At 39.1% G+C, this 16,023-nt stretch overlaps 1 protein-coding gene across 6 annotated transcripts in view; it reads right to left on the bottom strand.

Moving 5' to 3' along the window:
- LRRC3B (leucine rich repeat containing 3B) overlaps positions 1 to 16,023 on the bottom strand; it is a 205,014-nt gene that overhangs the window by 27,749 nt on the left and 161,242 nt on the right. Inside the window, exon 1 of one of the 6 annotated variants that reach the window (XM_084512143.1) lies at positions 15,700 to 15,772. The exons of 4 other annotated variants lie outside the window; for them this stretch is intronic. The gene's annotated coding sequence lies outside the window, so the exon portion shown is untranslated. Of the gene's footprint in view, positions 1 to 6,493; positions 6,564 to 15,699; positions 15,773 to 16,023 lie in introns of those variants that run through there. One more of the 6 variants, XM_084512144.1, reaches the window with a different exon arrangement.

Here is a 16,023-nt window from a genome sequence, read left to right as displayed (position 1 = left end):
GGGTTTAATTCCACACCAAAAAATGCGTTCACTATACTGAAAGCAAAGCCGCAGCAGTGAATGATAATTATTAATTGTCAGCCCTTTGATCATTTTCATACCTATGCAGACTGTCTTGGAAAGGACAGCTCCTCTTCCCCAACAGGATTACAGTAACAATATTTTTCTGAAAAGGAAGAACATTTCAGATTGCAAATGGTAGCTCTATATTTCCTTTCTAAACTATTCATATTCTGGAAGCAGAGGAAACAAAATTTCGATATGTAAAAATGCAGCTCAAATATTTTCAGCAGCCCAGCAAAATCCTCTTGCACACATTCTTGGGAGTTAAAAAACAGATCCGCTGCGAGGCACAGCATGTACCTCATGGGAACAGTGCAGATTTATGCTCCTGTTCTCTGGGAAGTCACTGCTATGTAAAAGGATATGATTGGCTTTACAGGTCAAGGTAAAATCTATTGCCCTGGAACAGACCGAAAATGGAAAACAAATCTAGTAGTCTAAACGCACAGAGCTACCGGAAGGGTCTCAGAGATAGGGTACGTCACCGCTGATTTATACAGTTTAAATGGCACAGTCAATTCCTTTCTTTGCATGCTCCTCCATCTGACAACTTTGTATTTTGGTTTATATTTTTCTTGCTTTTCAGCCTTTTTGGAAACTCACACACAAAGGGAAAAGATGTCACATTTCCCCTGGAACAAAATTGGCTTATGACACATGGTATAATACCAAAAATACATAATGTATTAATTTGACACACTCCTGTCATCAAGACTAATTTCTAATATCTTCTTTTCCAGATACAATTAAAGTAATTCTCCGCCTCAGCCATCTAATTTGTATCACTTGCAGAGAGAGTTTCTTCCCACTTGCCCCAAGGACCTTCACATATGAGATCCTAAAATCAATGGGGAGAAGTCTGCTGGAGTCTCTTGTTGCACTTAGTATGTTCTCACCCCAGCAAGTCACTTTGACCGAGAGCTGCTTTTCTCAGCCAACACATCATATTTTTCCCCCATCTTTTCTTGACAATTTTTTCCCTCTTTTTCTGTGCATTGGTGTTTCCCAAACCCTTATGTTTCAGTTACTATTACCATGGCTGTGCTTTCTGGATCTCTGTCCTGCCTCATTGTCACCACCAGGCTATCATTCCTGCTGCAAGTTATCTAAAATTTTAAGAAGGATGACAGCAGTGACCCTGTACGATACTCTCCAATTCTAGGAGTCCTGTCTGGCAACTGCTCAGGCAGATACATAAAATCTAAAGGTGGCATTTTCTGTAAAACTTGTGTGCTTCTGCTATATAAACTTTATGTCTTTCTACCTTCTCTAAATTTACAGCAGTTACTCTTTTGATGTAAAAAGGCAGGGACAGAGGGAGATGAGATATCTGTGTATACTGAAATGCTGTATAAAGTCTTCTGGGGGACAATTAAGTATATAGTCTGTATAAGAGATCCACCTGCTCAAGGATTCATGAGTAATACACCAGCTCAGACAAGTTGCCATTTCACCTTCACAACAGACCTCACTTGGTTAAATATTACGTGTATCTAGCAGAAAGCAGAATTACTGCCCAAGGCACCATTAAAATGCAAAAGACCTTTTTTTCTCCATTTTTTCTGCTTCCCACAATACTGAGCTACCCCTGCAGTGACCTAAGATGAGGTGACAGCTGACTCAGAGGGGACAGACACAGCACTCTCAGCGGCACCACAGGCAGTGCTGTCACAATCTGACCTGGCAGCTCTGTCTTTCCCTTATCTGCCTCATCACACATCTTTTGCTCCCTTGCATCCCCTAATTAAACATACACAGAAATCAAATGACCTGTTGCTTTTTTGTTGTTGTTGTGTGTTTTTTTTTCTTTCCCCACAGAGTGTCCAAAAGTCAAATTCCCTGGTTTCAGAATTTGATGGTGTATAGAATAACAACAAGAGACCCCCCAAAAAACAGGAAACCCACCCTAAATAGTAGCTTGATGTTGCTGACATCAATCTTTCCTCTTTACATCAGTTCTAAATTAAAATATCAAAAGAAAAGGAAGCTTCCCAAAAATATAAATACTGGTCATTATTTTTTATAGCCTTCTATACACAGCCATTTGCACTTGTGAAAGACAATTCCAAAACATTATTCTGACTCTATGCATCATCAAATCAAAACAGTGAAGGTAATGTAACAGCATACTCCCTTTGCACTGCTTCCTTTGACCATTCAGAGATGTCTGTGAAAAACACAAGCCAATATTTTAGGTTGGATATTAGGAGAAATTTCTTTACTGAAAGGGTTGTGTGGCATTGGAACAGGCTGTCCCCAGGAAGTGGTTGAATCACCATCCCTGAAGCTGTTCAAGAAATGTGTAGATTTAGAACTTAGTAGCATGGTTTAGTGGTGGACTTTAGTACTCTGTTAACTAGGAACAGATGATCTTAGAGGTCTTCTCCAACTGGAATGATTTTATGTTACTCATAATTTTAAAGATTCCCTTTCCATGTCCTCTGTCATTGCTTTTTGCTCAACTGCTGTCTTGGTCTCATCATCAAAAATCAAACACCTTTCACTGTCATGAATCTGCATACCCTGAATATAAAGAAAAATCTTTTTGGATCCAGTCCTTTAGACAGAGAAGTTACCCTGGGTGAAAGCGACCTGGCTGTGTCATGTAAGAGGTTAGGAGGCAGGGTACCACATAGCAATCTTATGAGATTCAAGGAAAAGGTGAAATGTGAAAGCAAGTGCTAGTAGCTGCTGAGGACACCTGTGGATTAACTCTATGGCATTGTGTACATGGGCTGATATTGATCGTGCTTTTCTTTCCTCTGTGCCTGGGCAAGCAATCCAGCTAAATGCACACAGTACTGGCATGGAGACTTGGTGTTGAATGCGCTCCTTATACTATACATAATTAGCTAATTCTACCAAAAATACTCCCAGCACAAAACGAACGAATGGAGCCAAAGGCTACCACCAGGCTGGAGAAAATGGCCCTGATTTGGGCAAGCAGCTCTAAAAGAAATAGGAAAGGCTGGAAGATGTCTTCATAAAGTCAAACAGACTCTTAGTCACATCTTTGTTAGTAACTACTGTTCTTCTGCTAACTTTGCACAACAAGGTATGTTTGATGCATGATTTTTCAAAAAGATTTAAAAAAAGAAACAAAAATCATTTTGTAGGCTTATGCTAGTAAAGCTATAAAGGCTAAAAGCCTCAGATTATAGATTATACTTTGGTCTATTTCATTACACACCTTGTGTGGCAATTTATTATGGGAAAAAAATTACCTAAGTAAATTTATTATGTTTTTTTTTTTTTTTTTTTTTTTAACTTATTTAATGAAAAACTTCCCAAATTATGTAATTTATTATGGCATGACCGTTGTTAATGAAGCTTACAAAAGGTATTGTTGGATAACTTCACGTAAAGGTGATGAAGCAGAGCAGAATGAGGGATTATGTTTTCAGAATTCTGATGCAAAAAAGCCTGAAATAAATGCAAGTTGTGAGCATTTGGAACAGAGGGTGTTTTCATTGTAATTATTTCAGACTGCATGCTGATTGCAAAAGATTAACATAAATAGGAGTTGTTTTTGCAGAGGTTTCTATTCTTGCTAGGAAATCCCTTGAATATAGGAAACAGAATTAAAAACATGAAGGCTCTGTACCACAGCATCATAACTTCTGTTCTATTATTTTTTCTACTTAGATATACCAAAATAAAACATAAATAAAACATCTTTAGATTTCCTTGAAGGGAAAACACCACTCTTTTCCAGTAACATGACAAAACAACAAGATATAACCTCACAGCCCAGGAACGAGTGTTTTGGCAGATATTTGCTCTTCCCTCCCAAAAGTGCCCTTACATTACATGGCATGAGGCTACCCTCCAGAGCCTACAGTTCTAGCTGCAGGCCATGTAGTCAGTACAATAAAAACCATAGCAATTAGCAGCTTTTAACTTCCTCTCCCCTCCATTCACAATAGCTAATTGGACACATAAACAATTCACATCTAATTTCTATTATTTTCTACTCCCTTCCCACATTAAGCAGTGGCAAAAATGAATGTACTACAATCCATTTAGTCTGGAAAAACAAAAGTCTTCTTTCTGATTTTTTTTTTTTTTTTTTTAATAAAAAACAGAAGTAGATAAAAATATCTGATGATGGTACTGGAATTATGTATAATGCGTCTCATTACATCTTTACTTCAGTTTTTATAATTTGCCTTGTTGTATCACTAGGATCACAACCAAGAAGAAAAGTAAATGGCTCAAGGCTGGGTTCTTTGAAGGTATGATGAGGCCTATTACTGTAACACTTTTTCTTGTTTGGTTGGTTGGTTTTAAGGAGGATTAGATATCTATTCAAGCTCTTTGGTTATCTCTCTGCCAGCTGTATGAAGTACAGTACCTACACTCGCAGAATGTAAGAGTCAAAGATGCTACCTGTTCAATTGAGTGTGGCTACAGTGATCAGTATATTATCTTTCTATAGGCTGAATGTTATTTCTTATTGTTCTGTGCTAAACATGATACAAATAGGTCATAAGGAGCTTTCCATACATAAACACTTCTCCACATATGCTGCTGTCTTGCATGGCACGATGGTCAGCCACACCACCGCTGGCCAGGACTTGACCTTCACCCATCTGCCTGGAGACCAAGGGCCTGTGAGCTTCATCTCTTTACTTTCTTCAGCCCCATGACTGCTCAGTACCAGAAGGTGCCAGGAACGGGTCAGCCCTAAGCCCAGTTTTCCTGTCCCAGGGAGGACCTCTGCTACCTCAGACCTGCTGTGCTGCCATCACCCACCAGAAGATGGGGTTGGGACTCCGGGCACTGCCACCGCCTGCCCCAGCCAGGAGACAGGCCTGGCCCCTTCCCAAAAGACATCACGCCAAGAAGGAGGGAGGTCACACTGTGGCCAGCAGCGTGAACACTGCCAGGAACCAGAAGTCCATGGAGCATGTCTGTCTCACAGCACAGACACTGCTGTTGTGCCTAGCAAAGGCAGTTTTAGTAGCAAGCTCCACTGACAGCATAGCACATCTCATACTCCAAATTTGTCCCTCTGTTTCAATGTTATGAAACAGTTCCATCGACTGCGGATCGGGTACAGCTTTAAAATAAAATGTACTAGCACAAAAACAGCAGCCCTGTCTAACATTTACAGAGAGACTTTCAGCACAGTGGATCTCATGAGATTTATTTTATTTATTTATTTTTTTTTAAGTCTTTCCAAGCCAACTGTACAGTGCCACAGGTTTTCATATGTGTAGCTAAGGGCAGAGTTTGGGTCCCTGCACATATGATTTCTTCTAGTCACTACTAACTGCAAGGGGTGAGCTGCTGACAGAGCACAGAAGCAATTCTACATAAAAACATTACAGAAAAGGGGAAGATCTGTTGCAGTGGCAGAGGGATTCACCACAAGCAGGACACAACCACTGGGGTTTCAAAAAAGAAGGAACAAGCGATAAATAAGAGAGAATTGCTCCTTCTGGAACACAGAACAGTAGGGTTGCAGCAGAAATTTTACCATACATGCAGAGGGGAGGGAGGATTTATGGGCACAATTACAAATTCTGCAAATCCTTTCCAAAGGACTGTCCTTGAACAAGTGAAGCAAGATCCCAATCTCCCCAAACTAACTACATCACAGGCTCGGCAGGAATAAAATGCATTGTACAACTGTCACTTTTATCATTTCAAACAGAATCTTGTTTTAGTAGCCTGTCAGATGACAAGGGTAGATATGAATTCAATAGATAATACTGAAAACCAGAAATAGTTATTTCAAATATTTTTATATTGCAAGTTAGAAACAATACTTCACTTCCCATTTGGATGTACGGCGTGTCCAAATCAGCGTGATTATTATCCATTCCTAAGGTGCTTTCATTATGATTTTGCATACAACTGTCACAAACTGAGACAGCATGCACATTAAATCTGCACTTACATCTGCTACGGTTTACACCCACTTTAATCAAAGCGACTTCAGTGAGCTCAGATTTATGCAGGTTTACCTCAGATCTCTAAATGCAAGTGATTCTCAAGCAAGAAAAGCAGTACTGACATTTCCAAAACAAATAACAATCTAATGACTAATAGGAACACCTCTGAACAACCCCAGTCTTGGATTTGAACCAATTGACTTTCCTGTGCCTCCTCTTCCCCATAAAAAGCCCCTCTGAAGGTGACCCCTTTTAGACAGTGGAAATCATAGCTTTCAAAAAGCAGCAGCAATGAAAAGTGAAGAAAGAAAGATAAAAAGAAAATAGTAAAAAGGTTAGGGACTGTAAACACTCTCATAAGTATCCAAATATTTGCAAGGAAAATTACACAAAGTTTACTCTTAATTAACTCACTACATTGCTATACTACAATAAAACATTTCTTCATCCTTGGTTGGGAAACACAGAGGTGCTGCTTTTGTTTAAGCCTTCTGAAGACTCTTCAAAACTACCACCTGAGAATACCTTACCTTCTGGTTCGGAATGGCCTTTTTCCCTTGAGAAAGAAAAGACAAATACCTCCCATTTCAGACTTCCTAAGCTGACTTGCATCTTCCAGAACTATTTTTCTCGGTTGTGCCAACACCTCTGATGGACTTTGTTCTTTAAACATGACTTTGATCCAGAGAAAAATTGTAACAAAGATTTACAAAGTCGGGACAGGGGGAAGAAACAGCTGGCAAGTGAGAGATTTTAGAACCTCATTGCACAACTATCACAGGGGGCTCCCTCACTACCAAGATCAGTGAAAGCTCACCCACGTACCCTCCCCAAAACCACACCACTAAGGGAAAAGAATTGAGCACTTTTCTTGGTAAGGTTTTAGAAGAGATCTCCTGGAGCCCTGAATGAGAACCTTGTGCAAGCCATGACAACTAAAACATCTTCAACTCACACTGCCTCATGTTTAACTCATGTTAAAAACTCAAATGGAAGCATTCTGGAGCACGGGAAGCATAGCTTGGCAGCAGCAGGTACTGAAAACATGTCATGATTCCCTTTATACTTTGGACCAGTCACATAGCCAATAAAAAACCTCTTCATTTATAGAAAAGTTCAGCCTTTAACTTGATTTTTAAGATGCTAATTTCTCAGGGAAGCCCGTGGCTCTGAGCCTTTCACAGAGACAGAGTTCCCATCCAAGAAGCTTTCCTGGGATTAGGGGCTCCACAGCTTGCCCCTTGTACCAGTGTCTATGCATCTGCCCTGACTAATCCCCATACCCTGTGCACACCCAAATTGCCAGCTTTCCCTGGGACCGGGAGTACACCTCCAACAGGCCTGCCAAGAAAATAACTCTAGGCTTAACATGGAAATGCTTTACCATTAGCAGGAAGTTTTACCTTTTACCTCCTGGCAGAGATTTACAAATCTTACATACAACATTTCAGCATGCCCTGATATTTCTGCCATCCTTTTCTTTAGCCATGCCTTCTTACACAGGTATTTGATCTGGTACATCTCTCTCAGCTCTTCATAGACAACACTGCCCTCTCATGCTGCCCCTATAGCTGACAAATGCAAGCCCAATCCAAGGAATACTCACCCCATTGCATCTGGTCAATTATTGCTAACAGAGGCTGGCTTTTATGTTTGGTTGGTTTGGGCTTTTTTTTCTGGTGATGGTGTTTTGTTGTTGTTGCTTTTGTTTGTTTATTTGTTTTGTTCTTCTGGATGGGCAAAGAAATTGATTTTTGCCTTCAAAGGAACCAGAACTTCAATACAGGTCAAATACCTAATTTAAAAAGCAAAGGCTTTCACCAGCAAGAGGAACTACAGCACAGTGTAAGGACCCAAGGTGAACTTGGTAATGTCAAGCAGAGTCCCTGGAGTAAAGAGCTGTTCCCCAAAGCGGTGTTCAGGCATGCTCATAGGTGCATCCCACCCTTATGACAGCAGGGCTCACCACCTATTTACCCTTACCAGGCTAAAATCAAACCTCCAGCATCACTGCTGCTGCAGGGCAGTCTGTTAGCTGACTTTCAGCCCCATGTTTTCTTTGCTTGTTATCACAGTTGTAGTAATAGTAAGTAATAGAATAGTAATTTTCTTCTTATTTTTGAGGAATAGAGTGTTCCTCTCTAATCTGAAAAATCAAAGGCTATGGCACAGGAAACAGGTTTCAGTGGGTTTACACAAGGAACTTTTTTTCCCCCATTCTGGTGTGAAGATGACGAACAGATAGTGAAGTTTACACATTATTATACAGATTTTGTTTTGGAAGTGAAGACACAGAGAACTTATTTCTAATTTCCTTTTTTTCCAGGTTCATTCTTTATTTAGTAAGAACTATAAAAATCTCTTGAGAAAGTAATATATTCAAGACTAATAAAATCCAACTACAAAATATTTTCAAAGGCAGCTTAGGTACAATTATTAAGTTGTCAAATAAAAGCATCTAGTCTAAGTTATATTGGAGGAGGCACAAAGTTTACAGCTGATTTCTCAGGCCAAAACATAACAATTTCCAGGAGCAAGTCTTCTATCAAAAACTGCCTCTAGGAAACACCACAAACAGCGAGGTGTATGGGTAAAAACAGAGAAGAAAAGAGTAGACAGCAAAATCCCACCCCCCACTAATCTCTGATTTTCACTATGGCAAACCTTCCACCTCATCAGTCAGCCTCCATTTACTCACACCAATTGACCCCAACCTGCTCAGTATCTGTAATTAGGATGCTTTTTTTTTTTTTCTTCTCTTTTTTTTTCTTTTTTTTCCTAGACAGGAATATTGAAGTGCACTTCCCTAATACCTGATCCTTAGAAGTTAAATCTTCCTCTGTTGGCCATGATATTTAAGTGACTAAAAAGTTATCTTGTCAGTGCCCTTTACCTGCAACTGTGTGCTCCAAAATGAAGAAACAAGAGGGTCAGAAGGGCTGAGACTGCATGGTTGTAGAGCTCCATTAGCTCCTGCACACACACATCACATCTGCATTTACAAATACGCTACTTCTACTACAAAACAGACATTTATTAAATTCAGCAGCATTTTTAACCACGTATTTTATATATTTTTAGAAGGGTATTAATCGTATATATTTAAGTGAGGGAACAGCAGAAGCACCATAAGTTGAGATGGGTACATGGTACAGTAGCCAAGTGAATGGAAGAACACAGGGTCACAGAATCGGCCCCTTGTTCCCAATTGCTTTGCACTAATGAAGTTAATGACTGATGCTGCATGGAGCGGGTGGAAAACACTATTCTGCAAAACTGAGAGTATTTTAGTCTCTGTTTGCGAAAGCCCAAGTGACTACATGGGATTCAAAAGCTGCAATCCACAGCTTTTAGAACCAGAATTTAAAACTAGCAATTTTAGCACGCATGATTAAAATTGCTCTATTAAAACACCAAACAACCAGGCCACAATAACTGCAGTCAGCAAGACTTTGAGGAAACCTATCGAAGGCCATAGCTTACCCACTCTGCATCTCTACAGAAGGACAGAAAATAAAGGAGCTGTGCAACCTGCAGCATCCTCATTTACCTCATTTTTTCTAATGATTCCCCCCCTGACACAAACGCCCATAAACTTCTGAAAGCAATTTACTTATCATTAAAGCATTGTTTCACAAGTTGTGCATGTTGCAGTGAAAATATTAAGACGAAAGCATGTGAAGATGAGAGTGCACGGGGAGAATTTCTCTCCAGGAAGGCTACATTCTGCTCTGGAGAAGGCACAGAGTCTGTCAAAGTGTGCTTGTGTGCCACAGTGACACAGCTGAAAATCAAAAATTGAATGATATTTTTACACAATCTCATACTGAAATTTATGCCAAAAAGCTTTTATTGGATCTAATCTGCAGTCTTATTTCACATCAAGAAAGTCACCAAGCACAACTTCTTGTCTGTAAATAAAATAAATCCACATTTGTGAACTGAAAACAGCAGCAAAGGTGTAACAGCAAATAGCAAATTACTAGTCTACGAGAAAGAGTCGTTCTCAGGCAACAAAGACAGCAGGCAAGAGGGTTTGTCAGCTTCTGCTGCACAAACCAGATCAAAAGAGCAGCACACAGCTGATACGTCCATAGCTCTTCATGCAGCATGACAATGAGAAGGGCTGAGATAATCCTAGACGATGCAACAGCATGGATTCAATTTTTAACAGATTCATGCAAGCATTTTTTTTTTGTTCACCACCAAGGGAAGTTGCAATGCTACTGACACCGCACAGTTGACTGTTGTTGTTCAATGTGTTAAAAAAACCCTGCTATAATTAAGGGAATTGCTTGGCCTCTGTCCATTTTGTTCCACACTGCTGCCTCACACTTGTTTAAAGAACTGAGAAAATTTGTTGAAAATGTGGCAGATAGTGGGAAAAAAAATGTTACGCTTGACTGGTTCAAATTAGGCAGTATTTGTACAGATGGAGCACCTGCCGTGACTGGCAAGAAGAACAGTCATGTCGCTTTGCAAGAAAAGTTTTTGGATCGAAAGTTATTGAAATACCATTTGTATCCATCAAGAATTTTTTTCTGAGCCAAAGACTGAGGTTTCTTACATGTCTAAATCCTGTCATCTCTTACTCTAGCAAAATAAGTATTTATGCATGAAAGCTGCCAATAAGCATACCATGTAATTGATGAAAATGACGAGCAGAATACATACACAATGTCTTCTGTCAAAGGGCAAAAACTGTGAAAGATTCTGAAAACAGCGAATGACCAATACAATCTCTAGAAATAATTAACCTCTCAATGACGAGTCTCCTTAAGAACAAAAATGGGATTAGAAATCTGGTCTGCACAAACATGACGTCTCAGCTTAGCAGCCTCAATATGCACTTACAGGTAAAGGATTGTCCACTGGTTGTATGCTTTCATCCACAGGCTGTTTTTAAATCAAACATGAGATGGTTTTACTCAATTTGAAATGCCGTGCTTAAGAAATTTGCAGCCTTTGAGAGGTGACAACTGAAGTTCTGGGATTTGCTGTGATACGATGTTTCCGGAGTTGTTTCATTCTTAGTTAGAAGATTGTAGAAAAGAACAATTGCCCATTCATACCCCTTTTTGTAATGTCATTTGAAACAGTCTGGAATTTCTCAGCATCAATGAGGAGGAGATATTCTTGCAGCAACAGAGTGAAGAGCTATACTTCTATCTGCAAAACAGGACTAGACACACCCAGAGAACAGCAAAATCCGAAAAATAATACTAAAAAGTTTTCCTCTGACACATGCCTTCCCTTTTAGTGCTTCCGCAGATTAGGAATGACACATATTCATGAACAGTAATATCCTAGTATAAAGTTGTTAAAAATAGACTGTTCAGAAATCACCAATTTTTATCTTAATGACTTCATGTCAACAAAGCTGGAAACAAGGGCAAAAAAGGATGTTTAGAACCGCAGCCTATTTGAAGGTTGCAATGGGAGCTGTACTCTGTTCACTTCAGGAAAAAAAGAACTAAGGGTCATTCTCTTTTTGACACTAATAATGATAAATTATGTTTAACCATACAGAGAATCAAGATAAATTTTAAAGACCAATTACAGCACATCTAGGGAAAAATAAAACAAAGCCAACAAACTACCAAACCCTAGCCACACTTGCTAAAAGACCAAGCCTTGTAAATTAGTGATTCCTGGTCCTGTGATCAGCCTCCTGCCTTTGACTATTTTCCCTCTTTTTGAACTCCTAAATTTGCAAGTATCTATTCATTTTTTTTCTTCTTGGCAAATACCATTTTTTCCTGGACAGAGAAAAATATAGGAGCACATACCCCTTTCAAATAAAAACTTCAGACTAAAAATGTATTACACAATCTGTTTTTAGATGTGTATGATTTTTTTTTTTAAGCTTACAGTATATTAAAAAAACCACATGTATACCGTTATGTGAAGAATTAAAAAATAATTCAAATGGAATTCTTAATGGAATCAGTTTCCATTATCCAACATGAAATGAAAATAGGCAAAAAGTCAAGAATGTAAACACAGCTTACATTTTTTGGGTTGTTTTTTATGTTCATAAGCCAAGGTTTCATCAATGAAATACACAACCACCATTACTTCATTAACCATATACAATCTAGCAAGCAACTTCATAGAAGATTTTTGTTGCAGCTCCGCTTCTAATAAGATGAAGTACTTGCCTAAATCAAATCTCAATATACGTTACACATTTTATTCTTTAGGAAAGAAGAATGCTTACACAAACTGAAAATTGTACACCCAGTGCTTTTGTTTATTTTTAATGATGATGTTTTTGCAATAGCAAACAGCATTGATTCATTTCAATGCCCAAAGGCTTCACCCTTTGCAAAAGCTGCATATTATTCACATGCACATAGATTTGTATATTTTTTAGGTATTACAAAAATATGTAATACGAAGTACATATAGAAGCAAATTCTATTCAGGCAATACACATTTGTAATCCAGATGAGCGAAAAAACAACAACAACAACAAACCTCCATGCTTTTCATGTGTCCTATTAACTCCCAGTAAACCTATAAAGCAGTCCTTCAAGCCCTCTAATGAAATGCTGAATAGCCACAATATTTACATACAAAACATCTTTAGCTAGTATAGTTGCAAAAGTATGCAACCCAATTTTGGTAAACTGGAAAAAAAAAATAGAAAAAAAGCAAAAAGTGTGTCTTTAAAATCAATGCTATTATCTGCTGGAGGAAGGAGAGAGAAGTAACTTTCACTGCAACTTTGACAGAAGAGAAAATGATAACACCATTAAAACTAACAGCATCCACAAAGTATACCTCTTAGGACAGTCTGTCACCAAGACACACATCAGTAAAAACACTCTCACAATTCACTGTGGTTGTACATCCAAAGGAAGAAGCAGAAACATGGAGCAGCCCCCAGGAGAAGAACATGCTGTGTCAGGCTCCCACAATTTGAGTAGAAGACAGGCTGCTATGTAAGCACTGCGATGCACAGATTTATACAGACAATATTTTCCAAACAAAAGATCTATAGAAAACGTAAGCCCATCCCCTGCCCCTTTGATCTCTGCCCATCTACCTTCTACTTTCCTTACACACAGTTTCCCTCTCTCAACTTTCTGTTTATTGTTTGTCTCTCCTTTTACTGTATAACCAGACTTTTCATTTATTGTTCCTTAAATAATTAAATAGTCTCCATTTGCTTTGCTGCTTCCAGGCTGGAGCAGCAACCCATTTATGTGCTATCAGTCACTTCTATCACCTTTCACTTTCTCTTGTTATTGTACCTTTATAGTACTATTTAGCAGGCAGAGATCAACTTTCTTCTTCTTTTCAAAGGGTAAGTTACCAGCTCTATGAAACTGTTATTAATGTTGGATGAAATGTATTTTAAACACACACTAGGTAGTTGAACTGATCCTGAAAAGCAAGAGGTAAACCATGATCAAGTGCATCAAGAACTGTAGTGCTAATTTTCATCTCTGTTCAAGTAAATTCCAATTACCCAGTTGAATGTGTCTCTGAAAAGGCCTTTTACCAGCACCATTTACTCAAGAGGCATTTTTATCTCCTCTCTATCTGTGGAGCTGAGACACAAAAAGCTAAGTCTGTTCGCTCGGCAAGGCTGAAGCCATCTGAATCTGCCCACCTACAGCATCTTTTCCAAAGTCCCCGGGCAAGCCCCTGGCATAGCAGGGAGCTGAGCCAAAGGGCTGTGCTGCAACCCCACCAACCACTTCATCCTTCGGAAATGCTAAAGTTAAACATTCTCATTTTCATCCTTATAAAAGTTCACAGTGTCCAGAGAGAAATAATAATAATAATTAAGCTAGCTTTGCATGTTCCTTGCTGATAGAAAGCAGGACTCGGGAGCTGTGCCAATCCTTATGGTAAAAGGCTTTCCCCATGTCCAGAGTTAGAGTGAACATGGAAAGAAGCTAATGTTAAAAACAAACCTGCTTGCTGAAGGAACCCAATAGAACATTCAAATACCCAGGACAGAGGGAAAAAAAGCTATTTTCTTGTTCAGTAGCAGTAAGGGCTGTGTTCTTCAAAGTTCAACCTAGGTCTCTGTAAAACATGCCCATGCAGGCTACAAATGCAGCCTCATCTATAGGGATAAACAACGTCAGCCACCAGTGGAAAGTACAGACACACGGACACCAGTAACCACAGAAATCTTGATGAAGCACGAGGATACATCTTTAACCTTTGTGAAGTAACATGAAGCTCCTCCACTGTGGGGTTGGCAACTGTTTATCTAGAGCATGAGCTCAAATGAAGCAGTGAGTAAAACTGCTATCACACCACGCTGCTTTTCCCTCGGATGCATGCAGCTCTCCGTTGTGCATCCAGACTAACAAACTGCACCAGGACAGAGGAAGCACAGAAGCCTCTTTAGGAAAGGTGTTGGATTAAAACTAACAGCAGAGATTAAATTCTCCAGATCAGAAGACTTCTGAATGTAATGCTATCTCACCTACACCACGTTGGATTTAAGAGTAGATGGCAACCTTGTTCACGCATGTACTTCAGAGAGTAAACCATTTAAAAATACTTACTGAGTGTGCTGAGAAATTCTTATATTCTTACTGTTTGGAGTTTCTGTAGATGTATTAACTTTTGATTCTTACCAGCATTGAAGAATTCAACCAAGCCTGCACTTGCAGGAGGTTACTTTTAGTAAATAAGCCAATATTTAAAAAGAGTTGGTCAAACAAGCCAAGGTAAATGCTATGTGTTCCATGAACTCCAATAATTTATTCTTGGCTCAAAACATCATCCTTTTAAAATAAGGTTCTCTTTAGCATTATAAGTTTCTGAATTTCATAGCTTTGTAAGATTTTTCTTTACCTATACTAAAAAAATGTACTGGATGAAGCAAAACTGCACATTATTTTGCTAGCAACGTAACACTAACTTAATCCGCATTTTCAAACCAGGACTGATAAAAGACCACTCATACAGATGACAACAAGGATCATACTTACATTTAAATCCTGTAAGTGATCGCAAATACAATATACTACGCTGAGGAAAAGCTGCTTCCTTAGTCCACCTTCTAATTAATTGGAATGGTAACAACACATATTCCTGCACATTTTCCTTCTTCTTAAATTATTCATTTCATTAAAGGGTTTCACACCTTCCTGCCAGTGAAATAATCCCTTGTGTTACACTCATATAGATACTACTACTGAAGAAACAGGAAATTCATTAAAAGCAAGACTTAGAGGCACCTTAATATTTGAATTAACATCTAAAGTTGACTCTGTAACAGAAAAATACATTTTCTCTAGGTTTAGACACCCAAGTTTGCACTTTAAATAAGGCTAATTTCTTAAGTTTCAATTCTACTGATTGGTGATTATTTCCTGAGTTGCCTTATGATGTGTTTGCTCTGAAGTTACCAGGTTCTAACGTGGCTTCAGCATGAGCAGGAAAAGATTCCCATCTTCTAAAAGATTTTAAATAAGGATCCTGTAAAGCACATGGCAGAGACAAACCACAAATGTATCCTTAAACATCTTGCTATTGTTTTTATCTGTAGCAAAGCTCTCACATACTTTACTAGCACATGATTTACTAGTACTCTGGATTGGATCCAGAGTACAAACACATATGCCTATTAAATGATATTTGTATTTTGATTTTGATCTCTTGTTTGAGCCAAAACACACTGATTCTCAATCATAGCAGCTACAATCCTTCTTCTCATTCACTCAGGCCCCGATCTCCAAGATGCTGAGCAGTTTAAACTCACCACGGGTCAATGGAAAACGACAACCATCCACAGGAGATCGCCTTTCGCAGACCAAAGTCAGCACCGCTTTCACAGCAAACCTCAGAGAAAGCGAGATCAGGGCTGTGACCCAACTAGCAACAGCTGGATAAATGTGACAGATCTGGACTTAACCCCAGACCCTTCTACTGGAACCAAAGCCCTCCCATCAGCAGCAAGAGGCACGTCCCCACACAGCACCTATGCTGGAACTATCTGAATACGGGCCCAGTCCCGCTGGCTTGAGTCATCAGAGGATTACCTGTAGGAGTAATCCCATAGAAACCCATGGCAACTCGCACAAAT

The sequence above is a fragment of the Aythya ferina genome (assembly GCF_964211825.1).
Source record: "Aythya ferina genome assembly, chromosome: 2".
Taxonomy (NCBI): Eukaryota; Metazoa; Chordata; class Aves; order Anseriformes; family Anatidae; genus Aythya; species Aythya ferina.
The sequence above is the reverse complement of the archived record's forward strand: the minus strand, read 5'-3'. Positions and strand labels throughout refer to the sequence as shown.